Genomic DNA, 16,868 nt, shown 5'->3' with positions numbered 1-16,868 from the left:
TGCTTTTATGCAGATCATGAAGTAAACTAGAAAAATACTAAATTGAATATACATAAATTAAGATCCAACTATAATCCACATGTTAATAAAAAGAAATCCATGTCCTATAAGGCAAGTATGGAAATATAAAAACACTAATTAACTTAACACATATTATAGGCAGTATGCAATTATTTTCATGACTCTGTTTGCCATTTTCCACAGCATTAAAATATTATAATAACCTCACATTACATTAAATATATATTATACACATACTACAGAACATGAATTATGCATTGTTCATGATATTATATGCAAGCTTAACATAGTACATGTATTAGTTGTATGTTAAACAGAGTATAATATGCTTTACCAAGTATTCATATATGATGAATCCAATGAATTATTTGACTGAGTGTGTGTGTGTGTGTATCTTGCAAATCAAACTGAGGGACTCATATTTACTGGGGAAATGCTCTCCTATTGAACTATCCTCCTTCCTGATTATGTTATTGTAATTCTATGCCCTTCTGATACTTCCTACTCTATTTTTTACACAATTGTGTACAGTTTAAGATACAAAAATCACACCGTGGTGTACAATTACTCACTTTCAAGAGATTTTTTCAGTGTTGTGAGTATGTAGCATATATGCTGCTACAAATGCTTAAAATATATTGATTCTAAGAAATATATTTTCTTTGGAATACTTTTTATTTCTTTTCTTTTTTTTCCAGACAAGGATTCTCTGTATTGTTTTATAGTCACCCTTCCTGGGAAGCAGAAAGGGGATGGGATAGGAGGTTGGTAGGGGGCAGGGGAGGATGGGAGGGAGAGGGAACTGGGATTGACATGTAAAAGAAAAAGAAAATGGCCTACAAGTTTTCCTACAATTGACATGATTAACAATGATCCAATGAGTATTCTTGGAAAGGAAACTAGTATAATATGACCCCAATTGTCACATTCATATGTAATTTCTTCTACTTGACAATGAATGTGGAAAATGAACATGTCAGGAATACACTCCTGTGATTATATTACATGACCTGACAGCAACAAAGAAATTTTGCATACATAGTCAAAGTCCCAAATCAGTTTGTTTTGGGTTAACCAAAAGGGAGATTATACTGTAGATGTATTGTAGATGGTAAACCAATTGGTTATCAAATACCAAGTAAACAGTCCTAAAAATCCAAGCATAGAAATAACTATACAGACTGAAGAGGTTGTATTTATGTATTTAGAAATATAGATTTATGTGCAGACACACACATACACACACAATTATGTGTATGTATACTTATTCTTACTAACAAAGAATGGGATTTCAATACTATACTCCACTATTCTTGCTAATCTTCTAGATTTTAAAATACCAGAATAAATCAAGAAAATGTGTAATTGATGTCCTGTGTTGGTCTTATTTCGTTTGTTTAGGAAATTTCAATTTCATTGTATTACAATATCCTTACTATCTTGAATTTCTTCTTCTATGGAATGTAAACATTCTTTTCCACTTTAGCACATGGTTTTTACAGAGACTTAGAGATTTCTTTAATCATCATTAGTATTAGATATTTCAATATATTTTTACCACCACCTGTCTTCTTATGAAATAACATTCTCAAGATGACTGTTGCAGTAAATTGTTACTTTTTAATGCCATGAGTTCATTTCATATTTTCTTCAAGTTCGAACATCATTATTTAGAAAATATAGCTTGCCATTTAACCGCAAGCCAGAATCGGAAGTCTCATCTGTCTAAAAACATGTACGGGAAGACAGGGACTCGGGAAACACAGAAGGAGACATGAAAAGGAAGAGGCAGATGACATCTAATGTCTGACCTTCAAAACTCATTTTGTCTAGAGACCTCAACCTTTCAAACCGTCACAACTGACACAGAGAACACATTCTCGTGTCTGCTTTATCAGTAGATAATGCTGAATGATACAGATCAGAATTCTTCCACATGTAGCAAAAAGTCTATGCTAGTGAAATGTAGTGCACTATATGTGCACTCATAATACTCTCAGGGCGGGTGTATGAGGACTTCCATGCATTCAAGGCTAGCCTGGGCTACATGGGAAGACCCTGTCTCAAAAATAAAACAAGCCAAAGGCACAGGGACAGTGAGATGATTCAGTGAGTTAAACATCTTGCTTTGCAAGGCTGATCATCTGAGTTTGATTCTGCAGAACCCACCGAAAGGAGGAAACTGACTCTTGAAAGTCATCCTCTGATATCCCAACATGCACCATAATAGGCATATGCCTGCACTCACAGCATATGTGTGTCTGTATAATTTAGAGTATAATTTAAACATGTTAAGAAATCAAAGAAAGTGAAATGTCACCCAAAAAGTCCACAACTGTGAGCATGTTGTTGAGTGAAGGAGGCCATCACATAGAAGATAATCTCACAGATCTCCAACTTGAATAACCTTAGAGGATAAGGAGACGAAGAAGAATGAAAATGTTTATGCAGTTACAAGTCTCAGGGTGTAGAAGGAGACACTTTAATACATTAACAATGTGATGACTAGAGGAGCCCAGGTCGTCTTGAAATTTGAGACTCTAGGAAGGGGCTGTTTCTTGTATTCCCTAGTACCAGCTGCGGGTCCTACAGGAGCACCAAGGCACCCAAGTCACATGAGGAAAACATCTTTATCTGGAGGTTTTCTGGTCCCTTGAAAATTGAGTTGGGGACAAAAATAGCTAAGAATGATGTCTGAGAAGTCCAGGGAGTACGTGCACTGTTTATGATCTACGGAGCAGGTCTCCATAACCAAACTACATGAAGGATGGAAACAGACATGAGGCCTCTGGTAAACTTGGGGGTCCCATGTACCCAAGCCTGAGAGTTCTGGTTCTCTTAACTTATATCAAGTTGCAACAGGTACCAGAAACACGAAGGGAGCTACAGAGACACCATGTATGATGACCTCAATTCTTATGGTCATCTCAGGCTCAAAGGGTTCACGCCTGCACACATGCTCCTTAATCGTATGGACTAAAGTAAGAGAGGCTCTCATATGGAAGACTAAACACTGTTATCCAAAGGAAATTGGCCACTTTAAAACACAACTGTGAAAATTAAATGGGAACCTTCTCGCCCATCTTTCTCTATACCCAACCTCTCTGCTGGAGTCTGAGAAGACTGGGTCTACTGCAGACGAAGTGGAGAAGTTGCTGGTTTCCCCCTCACATCTGCATGCCCGTGAGACCAAAAGAACCCACAGTGTGTTGTGTCAACAGGAGGACACTCCCTGAAATGGTGACCACTTGGTGTGAACCACAGCTCTGTTTTGACTTAGCGTAAATTAGCTATTCATACCATACCCATTTCTCATTTCAGGACATCAGTTGACATAATATTTGGGATTTCCAGATGTTTCATCCCATATTGGCATGTTTGCCAACTGCATGTGAAACATCTGGCTGACTGTCTACGTTTCTCACTTCTTCAGTGCATGTTTGATGAGATACAAACACAGTCATACACTTAGAAACATCACAGTATAATCCATTGCAGCTGTGAGTCATTGAATGCCACTTTGGATTCCCTGGCCATCCATTTGTCTTGTGACTATAGTTAGTGGAGCGTGACCATACACCTAGAAAAACAACTCAATTCTAATGTAATGGTAGGAGACTCTTTTCCACACTGCCTGGCACTTTGTAAAAGTGAGCAGAGTACTCCACCTTACACACTAACAAGTCCACTCAAACTTGCAAGCAGAGCTATAAATCAAAGAACACCCTAGGGGGACATTCATCATAGTTGTTTTAATCTACAGGCCAGCTCCCAGTACAGGTCTAGGAATATAAGTATAGAAGAGAAATAAATGCAAACTATATGCAAGTGAAGCAGAGGACTTGCTCAGAGATTCTCAGGGCACAGCCAGGATTTTGTCTGGCAAATCAGTATAGGTTAGGATAGAATTTTGGAAATGTGAAGGATTTTACACGGGTGTTTGACGTGAAGAAAGAAAGAACTTCTGGAGGGTAAGTTTCCTCAGCAGTGACAACTCATCATAAAGACGCCATGTCACACAACACCATAAAATAGTATCTCAATTGACATATTTGTCCCCAAAGATGGTAACTCTTGCTGTGAAAACAACTGAGGGTGTGTTTACATAATTCAAAATTTGTTAAATGTGGACATAGGAAAAAATTGCCACTTCATGTTTTACCTTGTTTGCTCAGAGCTCAGTTTGTGAAGAACAAAGTGCATTATGTTCTGACATCGGATCTTATCTTCTAGGAGTGCAAATGGAATCTACTCTTCAGTAAAATACTTTTGAATTTCATCATACTTTCAGTCACTGCTATGCATGGAACTACATGACTGTGGGAAATTGATTCAAATGGAAAATTCACTCCAATATGAGGTCATATGTAAAATGTTACAGTCCTGATGTTCTACTGGACCTTAGTTATTATCTCATTAGAACAAAATCTTCAGTTTACTGAATTTATATCTTATTTAGAAAGAAATAGAATTGCAGTAAAAAGAAGATAATCAAATGAACATTAAGTATATATTTGCTTACATAACATTTTGTTTATGATATGCAAAATCTTATCTGATATTCTTTTAAAACTACTTTTGTGCCCTACTTTTAATAAAAATTATTATTTTGGGCTCAGCCCAACATGTAAAGTACATGAGTGAATTGGGCTGCTACAAGTGTTAAGGTTAACATCCAAGACAGGTCAAGGAAATTGAAACTGAGACTTTCTTGATCTCATAAATACAAGTGCAGTCATTGTTTCAACCTACGTGCAACTAACCTCCATCCTTGATTAACAGTGTGTGCTCATGGAAATGTCCTTGGCTATGTCAAATTCCTGGTTTATGTTTTAAACCAGATTAACCATTTTCCATGTCCCTTATTTTCCATGTTTCATTTCTGGGTTATAACTGCTTTTTATAAGCCAAAACCAAATTGAAATAGGATGTGTGGGAAACATTTGATGCATGTCCTTGGGTCCTATGAAATTTGATTTTTTATATACTTTCATGTTTGCAAATTTATTTTTCTTTTACAGATGTCAGAGGTTTGGTTCACATAGAACCTAGCCAAAAGCTCTTATGTCAAGTTGTATTCTGAACTACTATGTTCCAGAAGTTAAAGACCTTTCTTTATTTTTAAATTAATTTTATTTAAGTTAAAAACAACCTTATCTTACATACAAATCCCAGCTCCCTCTCACTTCCATCCTCCCACTCCCCCCATCATCTCCCCATCCCAACCCCATCCACTCCTCATGGAGCATGAGGCCTCACAGGGGGGATCATCAAAGTCTGTTACTTTGTCACTTGGAGCAGGGCCTAGGTCCTCCCCAATGTATCTAGACAGACAGAGTATCCCCTCATAGGGAATGGGCTCCCAAAGTCGACTCACGTACTAGGGATAAATACTGTATCCACTACCAGAGGCCCCATAGACTACCCAGGTCTCCCAACTGACACCCATGTGCAGGGGGCCTGGTTCGGTCTTATGCTGGTTCCCCAGCTGTCAGTCTGGAGTCCATGAGCTCCCACTTCCTTAAGTCAGCTGTTTCTATGAGGTCTTGACCTCTTTGCTCATCACTCCTCTGTCTCTACAACTGGACTCCAGGACCTTTAAAAGCAATGCACATTAAAAGAGACACAGAAATGTATTACCTCCCTACCTCTTTTATATCCAGGATAATAAAGAAGTCTAAGCTTACATCTAAATGCATATGCATAGCCCTGATATTTAAGGTTGTAATATCTTACATGCTATGAGACTGAATATTTTATTGAGTAACAACCAGGGAGTTTTGTGTACTGCCGACTCAAACAAACCACTGTTTAAATTTGGGCTCTCACCACTCTTGGCATATGATCAACTGAAAAATTGAAAGGTAGACGCCATGCAATTTTAGAGTATGAAATAACACAAGCTGGTGAAATGGCTAAGCAGGTGAGGACCCTTGGCTTAATGATCTGCATTTAATCCCAACCCAACACAAGAGAAGGGAAAAAGCAACTCCCATAAATCGTTTTCTGACCTCTAGACATGCCTGTGATTCCTGCCTTCTAATAAATACGCACACAAACATGCATACATATATACATACATAAATACACACATGTATACATAATACATGTAAAAATGCAGAATGTAAGTAATAAAATATTTGAATTCACCAAGTATCAATGACAAATCAAATACAGTTGATCTGTTTTAGGGTACATTTTTAAAGAGACCTGTCAGAAAAATAAAACATATTTGTCTTGGAGAGAGAAAAACTACCTTTTTATTTTTGGATAAGACTCTTCTGTTTCAGAGCAGCAATGGTACTTGGCTCTCCTAATGTGGGTCTATCTGTTTGATTGCAAATCCAAGAAAATGTTGTGAAACCAGTGACTTGTTTGCTCTGGGTTTAGAAACTGAGGTAAGTTTCGTCAGGTTGGTGAACAGCCCCTCAAAGATTTTGTGTAAGCAAACAACACCAGGGAATGATCCTCCTGAGAGAAAACACACAAAGTTATATTCATGACAAAATTTGCCTGGAATCAATAAAGTGATTTTGAAAAGCAAACAGAGTTGCTGTATTTTGGGTGGGCAGATTCTAATTGCTCCAAATTAGAGAAAGTAACCATGCTTGCAGTTATAACGGCCAACCCTAATAACCCAAGCATCTTTGCATGCCACCTTCAAACCTACTTTAACTCGGTACATCCACCTCAGTTTGAGATGGCTTATTCCAAAAAGCATTTCTTTAGATTTGGCTCTGTGCCTTAGTGCATTATGACATAATTACACTTGTACCAAGACTATGTATCTTTTAACTCAAAATATTTCTCATACTTTATATTCAAAGAAATGACTGGGATGGCTTGGACATTTTAGATCAAGTGGGTTTATTAGCAGTCTTTGTGTGGAGAAGCCATAGAATAATGGAGAGGAAGATTAAAATAGTTGTGTGGGTTTGAGAGGCAAACAACAGGAAACAACCGAGCTAGCTCAAGCAAATATCATACTGGCGAGTGTTCCACAGATGCGCTTGATGTATCTAACCCAGGAGTTTCAGGAATGCCATCTTAGTGTTCTATTTCCAGACGGGATTCTTTTTGTCTATTCTCTCTCCCGTTGCAGTAGATACTTTCACATAGCAGGAAAAGGTAGATGGAAGAGCTTTAATTCACTACCCTTGTGCATTGTTCCCACCACAGAATCACAATGACCTTTTAAATCTGAAGTATTGTTTTTTTTAAAAAATGATTCTGACTGATCTTAGATGATCTATATACAGTCATCTATAAGTCAACCACTGTCCAGGTAGATGTACCGGCTAAACATCAGTCTTCTTTATTGGTTGATTCTTCAAAGGACAAACTCTCCCATGTTTTCAGTCAGGAGAAGGAAGTCAGGAAATATGCAATACAAAACAAGTCACGTTAAGCAAGTTAACGGCATAATTTAAAATTCTGAAGGTGTTTTAACGTTATGCTTGATAACAAAAGCATTTAAAATGAAAAAGTTAGAGAGAAAATGTAGCATGTGTCTACATCATATATATATATATATGTGATGTGATTTAAAATATATATATATTTTAAAATGTGAATACATTCAAGTACTCCATTTAGTGTAACTATAAACTAATAAAATCAGCATTTCCCTGCATGAATTGCCCAAGAAATTCTTCGTGTTTGGCGCTTTTATTTCAACATCAGCAATATTTTTAGAGATAAAATTAAGGACAGACACAATCAACTGAGTGGATTAATTTTACAACTAGTAATATAATGAATTTGTTGAAATCACGAAAGTAAAATTATTGTAATTGTATTGTCATTTTATTCATTACTTCTTGCTGATTTTCAAGACAAAACTGCTGTCTTGGGTCTGTGAATAAAGTAGCTATTTAGTCTTGTAATCTGTTTATTTTCACCTTAAAGTCCATACTCCTTATCACATTTGAGTTCCACAAATGTTTATCTGTGCTCATCCCCCATGCTGTTCACAACTCCCCTTCCCCCTCAACCATTTCCATCCAAACTTCTGTTTCTTGGGAGACTTAAGGTGGCTTCCAAATTATCAACAACAAACCCCAGTAGCACAAATTGAAAGAAACCTTCAGGAAAGTAAAGCACAATCCAGATTTTGATTAATGTATAAAACATATTTCTGTAAGCTCTGTAATTTTTAAAAAATATCAGTCAGACATTTGAATTTGAGCTTTTGGGAAAGCAACAGAAAGAGGGAAATTAGATCCCTGACATCTTTGACTCACTACATTTATTTAAGGAAAAGCAAACAAATTACCAAAGAATAACATTACTGCAACTGCTCTCAAATCCAGGGGGACTGCTACAAAAATGCTATTGACTAATGTGGTAAATGAAACACAGTTTTTAGAAACAGATCAACATGGGACATAAGAGTCTGACAGCTAAAAAGATTGCAAAAAAATGGGATTCATAAAGAATATTGTGGTCCACAGTCTAGTCTTATTATTTCCCTTTACAACACAGTTTGTGACCTTAAAAAAAAGATGAAAACAATGTAACGCATACTCCTCTTTTACTCAATTATTAACTGGTGAATTCCTCATTGATGTTTTTCTTTATACAAAAGATAGAAGAAAACTGGTTCTCTCTTGAATATACGTGCTGGGGTTACTAGGAACTCTTCATAGTTTCCCATAATATAATCTAATAACTTTATAGTAACACTTTATTGTAAAGTATTATGGGATAGTATTGTGGAAAATGCTAAACTAGATAAGGATATTTGAAACAGCCTCTCTGGCAGTTAAGGAACAGGGATAAGAGAGAACAGACAAAGAGTATGCAAAACACAGGGATGTCACGTGTGTTAAGATATGAACTTACTTGAGAGAAATGTTGTATATCTGTAGTAGAATGGTGGTAGCAACAACTAAAGTCAAAAGGGAGACTGGACTCATATCATACAGAACTTTATTGTCATAACATGCAATTCAGATTGCATCTGATGAGTGATTGACTCCCTTGAAGGTTACCACGACAAACTCTGCCTTGAATTTTTACAGCTTTAGCTCAGAAATCAAGAAAACATCCATAATGGTCTAGATTGAGGGCAAAGGAGGGGATTAGAGACATGAATTGTGTTTGATATAGAAACCAAAATGACTGAAGCCATGATTTGGAAGGAAAGTACAAGATGATTTTACTTCGGGTCAGTTAGTAAATGAAAAGTAATTTGTCTATTTAAACAATCTCTAGTTTTTACAATTTACATTTTATTTGCTTACATGGAAATTTTTATATATTATTTTCTATTTAAATGGTAGAGGAAGAAAATGAAACATTTTAACCAAATGATAATTCATCATTTAAAATTGGGTATTAAATTGTGCCACTCATCACAATGATGTTGCTACACGACTCATCCAAGTACTGTGTCTTCTCATGGTGACATCTAAAGTCATGTTACCTAGAAGGAAAGACAAAGCTATCAGGAAAATGAATGTGTATAGAAATTCAAGACTTAAAATCAACTACTGCCCCAGAAACACAAAGACTAAAGTTACGTTCAACAGAAACATTAAAAAAATCAGTTCCATTCCTAACAGAATGCCACACATGATGATCAATAGGGTAGCTTTTACTAACATCTACTGTTCATGCCTCCACATAAAAGATTGGTTTCAGAGGTGCCAAAATGTAAATTTTAAGAAACAAAATTTAGATATTTGAGGGGAAATATGAAATAACTTATACTAATTGGGAAAAAATAACTCTAGAGATATATCAATATGGGCCATATTATATTGCTGATTGCTTTGCAAAATTCAACAAATCTGAATAACTATTGAAGATCAATGATGACAAGTCTTCTGTGGGTGTATACCCACTAGTGTCAGATGTTTACATCAACTGTATTGATAACTCAGGATGAAGAGCAGAAAAAAAAAAAACAGAAGGTGGATCTCTGTGTTTGAGGCCAAGAGAATACTAATTTGAATCTTGTGGTTCTTTAGGTGAGAGGCTAAGAGTGTTCACTACATAAAAATTTAATAATAGATAACTTTGGGAATATATCTCTATTTTTGGTACATAAATGTCTATTTTTAATTTTTGAGAATATAATTTATTTACAAAATTTATCCACTCCCTTTCATATTAGCCAAATGTCCATCTTCACTCTCCTTCCAATTCCTTGCTTCTTTTTTCAACAACAGCTTTTGCATTTATGTATATACACAGAAATACACATATATGTTTATGTATATTTTTAAATAGAAACTGTCCAGCCCATTGCCACCTCTATGCATGTTTTCAGGACTGACAGTTTGGTACTAGGTAACTAACTAGTATGCTCTTCCCTGCGGAGGGTCGCCTCTACGATCCCTAGCTTTCCTCAGTTGCCTATAATTCTTTATGGTTGATGCTACCTGGATTTTTGTTCATTCAGTTTTCTTTGTTAAGCATTGTCATCCTTGTTCAGCTCATTATTTGGGCAGCCATGTCAGTGAGACTTTGTAGGTATATCTTCTGATATTAGAAGGAGACATTTTGTTTAGATAGTTACTCTATTCAATGTGCAGTTTGATATAACTCATATCAAAACACTAAAAGTTTAATGTAAGATTAATTTTTAATAGAAAAGTATTATTCATAAAGTGTACTCTGATTATGGTTTCCCATCCACCAACTCCTTCCAGATCCTCTCCACTTTCCTACTCAAATCAACTCCCTTTCTTTTGTGGTCCATTATTAATACAGTCAGGCAAACAGGCATCTAAATAATAATAAAAATAATAATAACCACTAACAAATTAGAACAGGATAATACAGAAGACAGAGGTCAAAGAAAAATCTAAAGAAACATATTTAGATGCAGAGAAACACACATTTGCACACACAGAAATCCCATAAAAACATAAAGCTGGAAACCATAATATGCAAAGGATCTATAAAGTACTTTGAAAAATCATATGAAATAAAAGACCTCCAATGATGGCATTTAGTTCATTTGTATTTATTGGTAATGATGGGCATGGAACCTGGCCTTAGAAATGTAAGTTAAGACTCCCTTGGAGAAAACTAAATTCTCACTGTAAGCAGTTGTCAGTTGGAGGTAGCATCTGTGATGGAAATGGGGGCTTGTGTGTACTTCTCCACCCAGTAACTGGACCCCATCAGCTATGGATATGTGCAGGCCCTGTGCATGCTGCCATAGTTTCTGTGAGTTTCTACGTGCATTTGTCCTGATGTTTTTAGAAGGCTTTGTTTCCTTGTTTCCACTCCAGCTCTTACCATCTCCCAACCTCTTCCTTCATAGCATTTCCTGAGCCCTAGGGGAGGGAATTGATGACGAAATTCCTTTGAGGGCTGAGTTTTCCAAGATCCCTCACTCTTTGAGTCTTTCCAGTTGTGGGTCTCTTTGTTCTTATCTGCTGTAAAAGGACGTTTCTCTGATAATGACTGAGCAAAAAGACTGGTCTATGCATATAGCAGAATGATATTAGAAATCATTTTGTCGTTATTTTCCTTTAACAGAACAGTAATATTTAGTTTTTCCCTAGATCCATGACCTGTCTAGCCTTGGGCCACCTGAGTACTGTCAAAGATGGGTTTTATCACTAAGAGTAGCCATGAAATATAAATCAAATATTGGTTGGTTGCTTGCACGAGATTCGGGCCACTGTTATACTAACATATCTTGCATGCAAGTTCCTGTTGTTGATAGAAAAGTTTGTAACTGGGTTGGTGTTTACCTTTTGTCCTTGGTGGCATGCAGAGTAGCCTTCCGTACCATGAACACTAGTTAATAGGGGTGAAAGCTTCAGGTAGGCACCAACCTGCATTCTCCATGTCTAATAAGCTGAGTAATTGTTGTCTTCAGCAATTGGGTCTTAACCATCAGTTTGCAGAGGGCAACTGATAACTTTGGCAATATTCCTGAATATTTGTAGATTTCCATGGGGTATCTTTGGCCAGCAACTCAGTCATATTTAACCCATTACCAGACCTGAAGGTTTCATTTGGTGATGAGAGATGTCTAGTTTCGTGTCTGTCTTCCTCACTCTTTAGAGATTTCAAATGCATATATATTTTAAGAAACTTCTACTGTCTTAGGTTTTCACAGGATCCCTAAATGGGCCTAAGTTATAGCTGTCACTCCCTATAGTCCCTCTCCTACCCCCATCAACAACTATCTGTTCTATTTCTGATTCCTAGGGAGATCCAACCATTTCCCCTAGTTCCTCTTAATAGTTACAATATCTACCAAATTAACAACCTTGGAAAGCATAAGGTGACCTTCATACTCAAGAAATGCCTCAAATATGAGCCTATAAAAATGATAATAAAACATAAGAGTTGGGAAGATATGTCCAGAGAATAACTAGATGTTCAGAAAGAAATGAAGGCACAAAAGAAGAATTACTAAATACAGGAAATAAATAGAAAAGTAGTTTCATTAAAAGTTGCAAGAGAGATTAAGGCCAAGAATACAGTTAGAAAGAAGAATTTTTTGATATTGAAGCTAAAATCAATAGTTTACAGCTGTCACAGACATGAGGAGGGCCTAGTTCAGTCCCATGAAGGCTCCCTAGCTGTTGGTCTAGAGTAGGTGAGTTCCTAGGATTCCAGGTCAGCTGTCTCTATGGGTTTCCTTGTCACCGGCTTAGTCAGCCCTCTTGCTCATATATTCCCTCCTCCCTCACCCAAGCTTGGTCTGTTGCTTGACTCTGGATCTCTGCATCTGCTTCCATCAGTTACTGGATGAAGGTTCTGTGATGACTGTTAAGGTAGTCACCAATTTAATTGTATGAAAAGGCTGGCTCAGGAACCCTCTCCACTATTGCTAGACGTCTTTGCTGCATGTGGGTGACAGTTGTATAGCCTGGTCTGTTTGTGGGACCACTGGCATTGGGATAAGGATCCATCACTGGTGTATGAGCTGGCCATTGGAGCTCATTCCATATGGTGAGAAGCCTAGTTCAGCCTCAGTGCGGGGGTGGGGGGGCGGGGAAGAGTCTCGGTCATGAATCAAATGAAGGTGCCTAGCTTTGTTGATTCTCCATGGGAGACCTTACTCTTTCTGAGGAGTAGACAGGGGGGCAGCGGGGGGGGGGGAAACACACAGATTGGAGGGAAGAGGGGAAGTGGTAGGAGTGGGGGAAGGGGGAACTGTGGTTGGTATGTAAAATGAATAAAAAATAAAACAAAAAGCTTATAAGCTTCCAGACTCAAGGGTAACATTATTTACAGGAGATAAATAAATAATTGGGATGGCATCAACGATATATATATCCTGGAAGTAAAAAGATAATCAGATGCAGATTACTGATTGAAAGAAATTCGAGTACTAAGGTACCTTTAAGCAGAATTATATGGGTGGGAGTTATCAGGAAAAAAAAAGAACCTGTTTTTTCTATGGAATAGAATTGTGAGCAGCAGAGACCTCTCCACCCAGAGACCTCTCCCACTTGGACAGAAAATAAGTTAATAATTGTAAATCCCCCAACACTTGAAGGTAAAAGAAAGTCATTGAGACAATAGCAACTAGAAAGACTGATTCATAGATGAGGATGTCTGGAGAAAATGCATTGATTTGCCCAGTAGATTTTACCTGCATTTTTTTGCATCCATACTTGCTAAGGCAACTGAGATTCTATGTGTTGCACTTGTAGAGGAATACCCACACTGAGGAAAGTAAGCCCAGATATAAACTTTATCCTAAGACAGTAGATGTAAGCAACATGGGGAAAATCTTTAAAAGCAAAAAGATGAGGTCTCTACAAAGGGATGTTTCCCTTTTAATAGTGTATAACTTGTCAGAACATGAAAAGTGGAGAATGTTCCAGAAAGAATGGAAAGTAAAGGAGACACTGAGACTAGAGGGATAATATGAATCTTCACATGACAATTCTAGGTCCCCCATGCTTTAGTTTTGAATGACTTAGATTTATCCCTGATACCTCTCTGTAACACAAAAGGCAAACCTACTCCTTAGAAATGTCAGATAATGCGTCAATAATTATCATGCTCAAGAAAACCTGAATAGAACTTAAACACTAAAGTTTACATTTTAAAAGGGAAAACAATTGAAACTACTCATGATCTTCGCATACAGATTGTCTGATGAGAGGCTCAAAACACATGATTAACTTGTCTGAAACCCATAAGGAAAGACTGAAGGAAATGTAAAAACACAGTGAGGGATAGCATGTCTGAGAGTATAAGGAAAGACTAAAGAAAGTGTACACACACAACTGGGAATTTCAGAGAAATGTGATTGTGTATAAAAATTCACATTGCAATACCATAAATATAGTAACTGACAATAAGAACTGAGACACTATTTTACTCAAATCTCATGTGGAAAAATTCTAGAAATTATTCCTGAAGGACCAGGAGACCACAAGCTGCTGAGAAACTTGTGTTTTAAATTCAACACAGTAGTCATTCTTGGCAATCTCACCGCCGTAATTCACAACTATTTGCATCATTATATGCACAATTCTTGCTAAATGTGATGCAAAACTGTAACCAGAAAAGAAATATTTTACACTGGGAGACCAGAGGTGATTATACAAGCTACTTGGCAAGTGCCATTTAACCAAGTGAGGAATGTCATGATATTACAGCATTCATTGCCTAAACACAGTGTTGTCTTCAGTGTGTGACCATCTGTGAGAAAAAATTTACATGAATTGTAACACTAAACACTGAAAAGACATATGTGGATGTGTGTTACATAAAAGACATTTACAAAATAGGAAACCTTTCAGTGACTCAAAATTATGCTTGTTGGCTGGTGAGCTGGTAGAAGAAATTCTTGCAAATTTTCTTAGTAATTTTCCTTTCTCTGCCTTAAAAGTGCCATCTTGTAATACACAACATATAATGCAAATTATACTACCATAACTATGTTTAAGTTTAGAGGTTAGTAGCATCGGTATATATTATTTGTAAACAGAGCTCTAGAACATAGATCTTACAAGTCTCAGTATACGTTAGAACACATTTTCTTCTTCCTCCTCTCCCAGCCCAATTAATTTCTCTGTTCTATGCTCTGTTTAGATGATCTTGACTACTGTAATCAAATCTTAAACATGTAATAGTTTCCTATTTGTTAGTTTTTATTTTTGCTTTTTTCATTATAGATCTTTCTGGTTGACTTATTTTGATTAGTATAAGGTCTTCAATTGTTATGAGATGTTATATGAAGCATGTGCCAAAATTTATTTTTCAATGGAAAGCTGAAGAAGATTCCATTGAGTACCAAGATGCACACCACATCTTGATGGATGTTGTTTCTTACTCCTGTATCATATACACTTGTACTATGAGCAAGAATGTCAATCACCTTCTTGAAATCCACTGTCTATTCATTTAAAGTATCCAGAAGTGAGACTGTTGAATCATATGGTACATGTTTAAACTTTTAAAGAGCATCCATATTGTTTTCTACAGCGGTTGCAACATTTTACAGTTGTACCCACAGAGCACGAGAGACCAACTTTATCTGCCTCCCTATCAGCGCTTGTTATTTTCTGTTACTGTGATAAAAGCTATACTGTTGGAATGTGATGGTGTCTGATCATTGTTTTGATTTATATTTATTCTCTTGCTAGTGATGTAATGCACCTACTTCTTATTATTGCCCAGTTATGTATTGTTTTAAAAAAGAAAAATCTAGTGGCCCCTCTTTAATCAGGTTGTTTGATAATCTGCTTGTTGGATGACTTTGGTTCTCCCTATATACTGGCTATTAACCTTGCATCAGTTATGGATACACAGATTTCTCCCTATTCTGGAACATGACTTTTCATGTTATTGATTTTGACCCCTCATACACAACATTTTTCTAAGTTGTATAGACTTTAAGTCTGTTGGTGGTCTCTGCTTTAAATCACTGCCAAGTTCATATCTGGAAGATTTTCTATTTATTTCCCTGGGTATTGTTATACTTTGGAGTCTTTCATGCAGGGATTTACTGCATCATAGGCTGTTTTTGGGGGGTGGCGATTCTTTTTCATTGTTTTGGTTAATGTTTAGGATTACACCTTCCTTTCTGGATATGATATTCTGCTTTTTATACCCTTTATTGAAGACATTGTTTTTCCCTATTGAGTGATTTTGGCATATTTAATAAAAATAATTGGATCATATTCTCAAAGGCGTCTGTCTAAATCTTTAATGAAGCCTTTGATGATTATATGTACTTACATACATTTCAGACTGTTTCAGTGAATTTTACTTTGTAAGATGTCTAAAAATGTATAAAATGTTAGCCCTTTATTTTTGTTCTTTGTAAAATTTGTTTGGGAATCTGAGCCCTAAAGAATTCATATTAAGTTAGTGATTTGTGTGTGTGTATGTGTGTGTGTGTGTGTGTGTGTGTGTGTGTGTGTGTGTGTGTTTACAATAGCGATGCTGGTGGACTTTTTTGTAGGGATTACATCTGTATTCACTCTCAGTTAACATAATGAGTATTTTAATAATATTGCACCTTCCAGTTGACAAGCAAAAGAGGCCTTCCTACTGTCCTAGTCTTTCACTGCCTTGGTTACAGTAACCAATAAGGGTTTTGTTGTCATTGATGCTATTATAAGAGGAATTATTTTCTTAGTTTCTTTTCAGATTTTCATTGTTAGTGTACAGATAACAAATAGTGTACCCTTCTTTTTCTAAATCAATAGATAAGTCCTAACAATTTTATTTTGTTTGTTTCTTGAATATATTATCTGCAGAGGATGCCCTCTCTACAGTGGCTATTGTGATACATTTCTTCTGGACTCTATGCTTCATTTATTATTTAATATCTGATAATTCATTGATATGTGTGTTAAATAATCTCATTAGGCAAATCATTAGATTAATATAGTCTACTACAATCA

General features: G+C 36.4%; 1 protein-coding gene across 2 annotated transcripts in view; it reads left to right on the top strand.

Annotated features, from left to right (window-relative positions):
- The window catches only part of Gpc5 (glypican 5), a 1,283,302-nt gene that overhangs the window by 1,225,532 nt on the left and 40,902 nt on the right, over positions 1 to 16,868 (top strand). The gene's annotated exons all lie outside the window — the stretch shown is intronic.

Source organism: Mesocricetus auratus, unplaced genomic scaffold (genome assembly GCF_017639785.1).
Source record: "Mesocricetus auratus isolate SY011 unplaced genomic scaffold, BCM_Maur_2.0 Super-Scaffold_2245, whole genome shotgun sequence".
NCBI lineage: Eukaryota > Metazoa > Chordata > Mammalia > Rodentia > Cricetidae > Mesocricetus > Mesocricetus auratus.
Note: the sequence above shows the minus strand (reverse complement) of the source record. Positions and strands in the feature narration are given on the sequence as shown.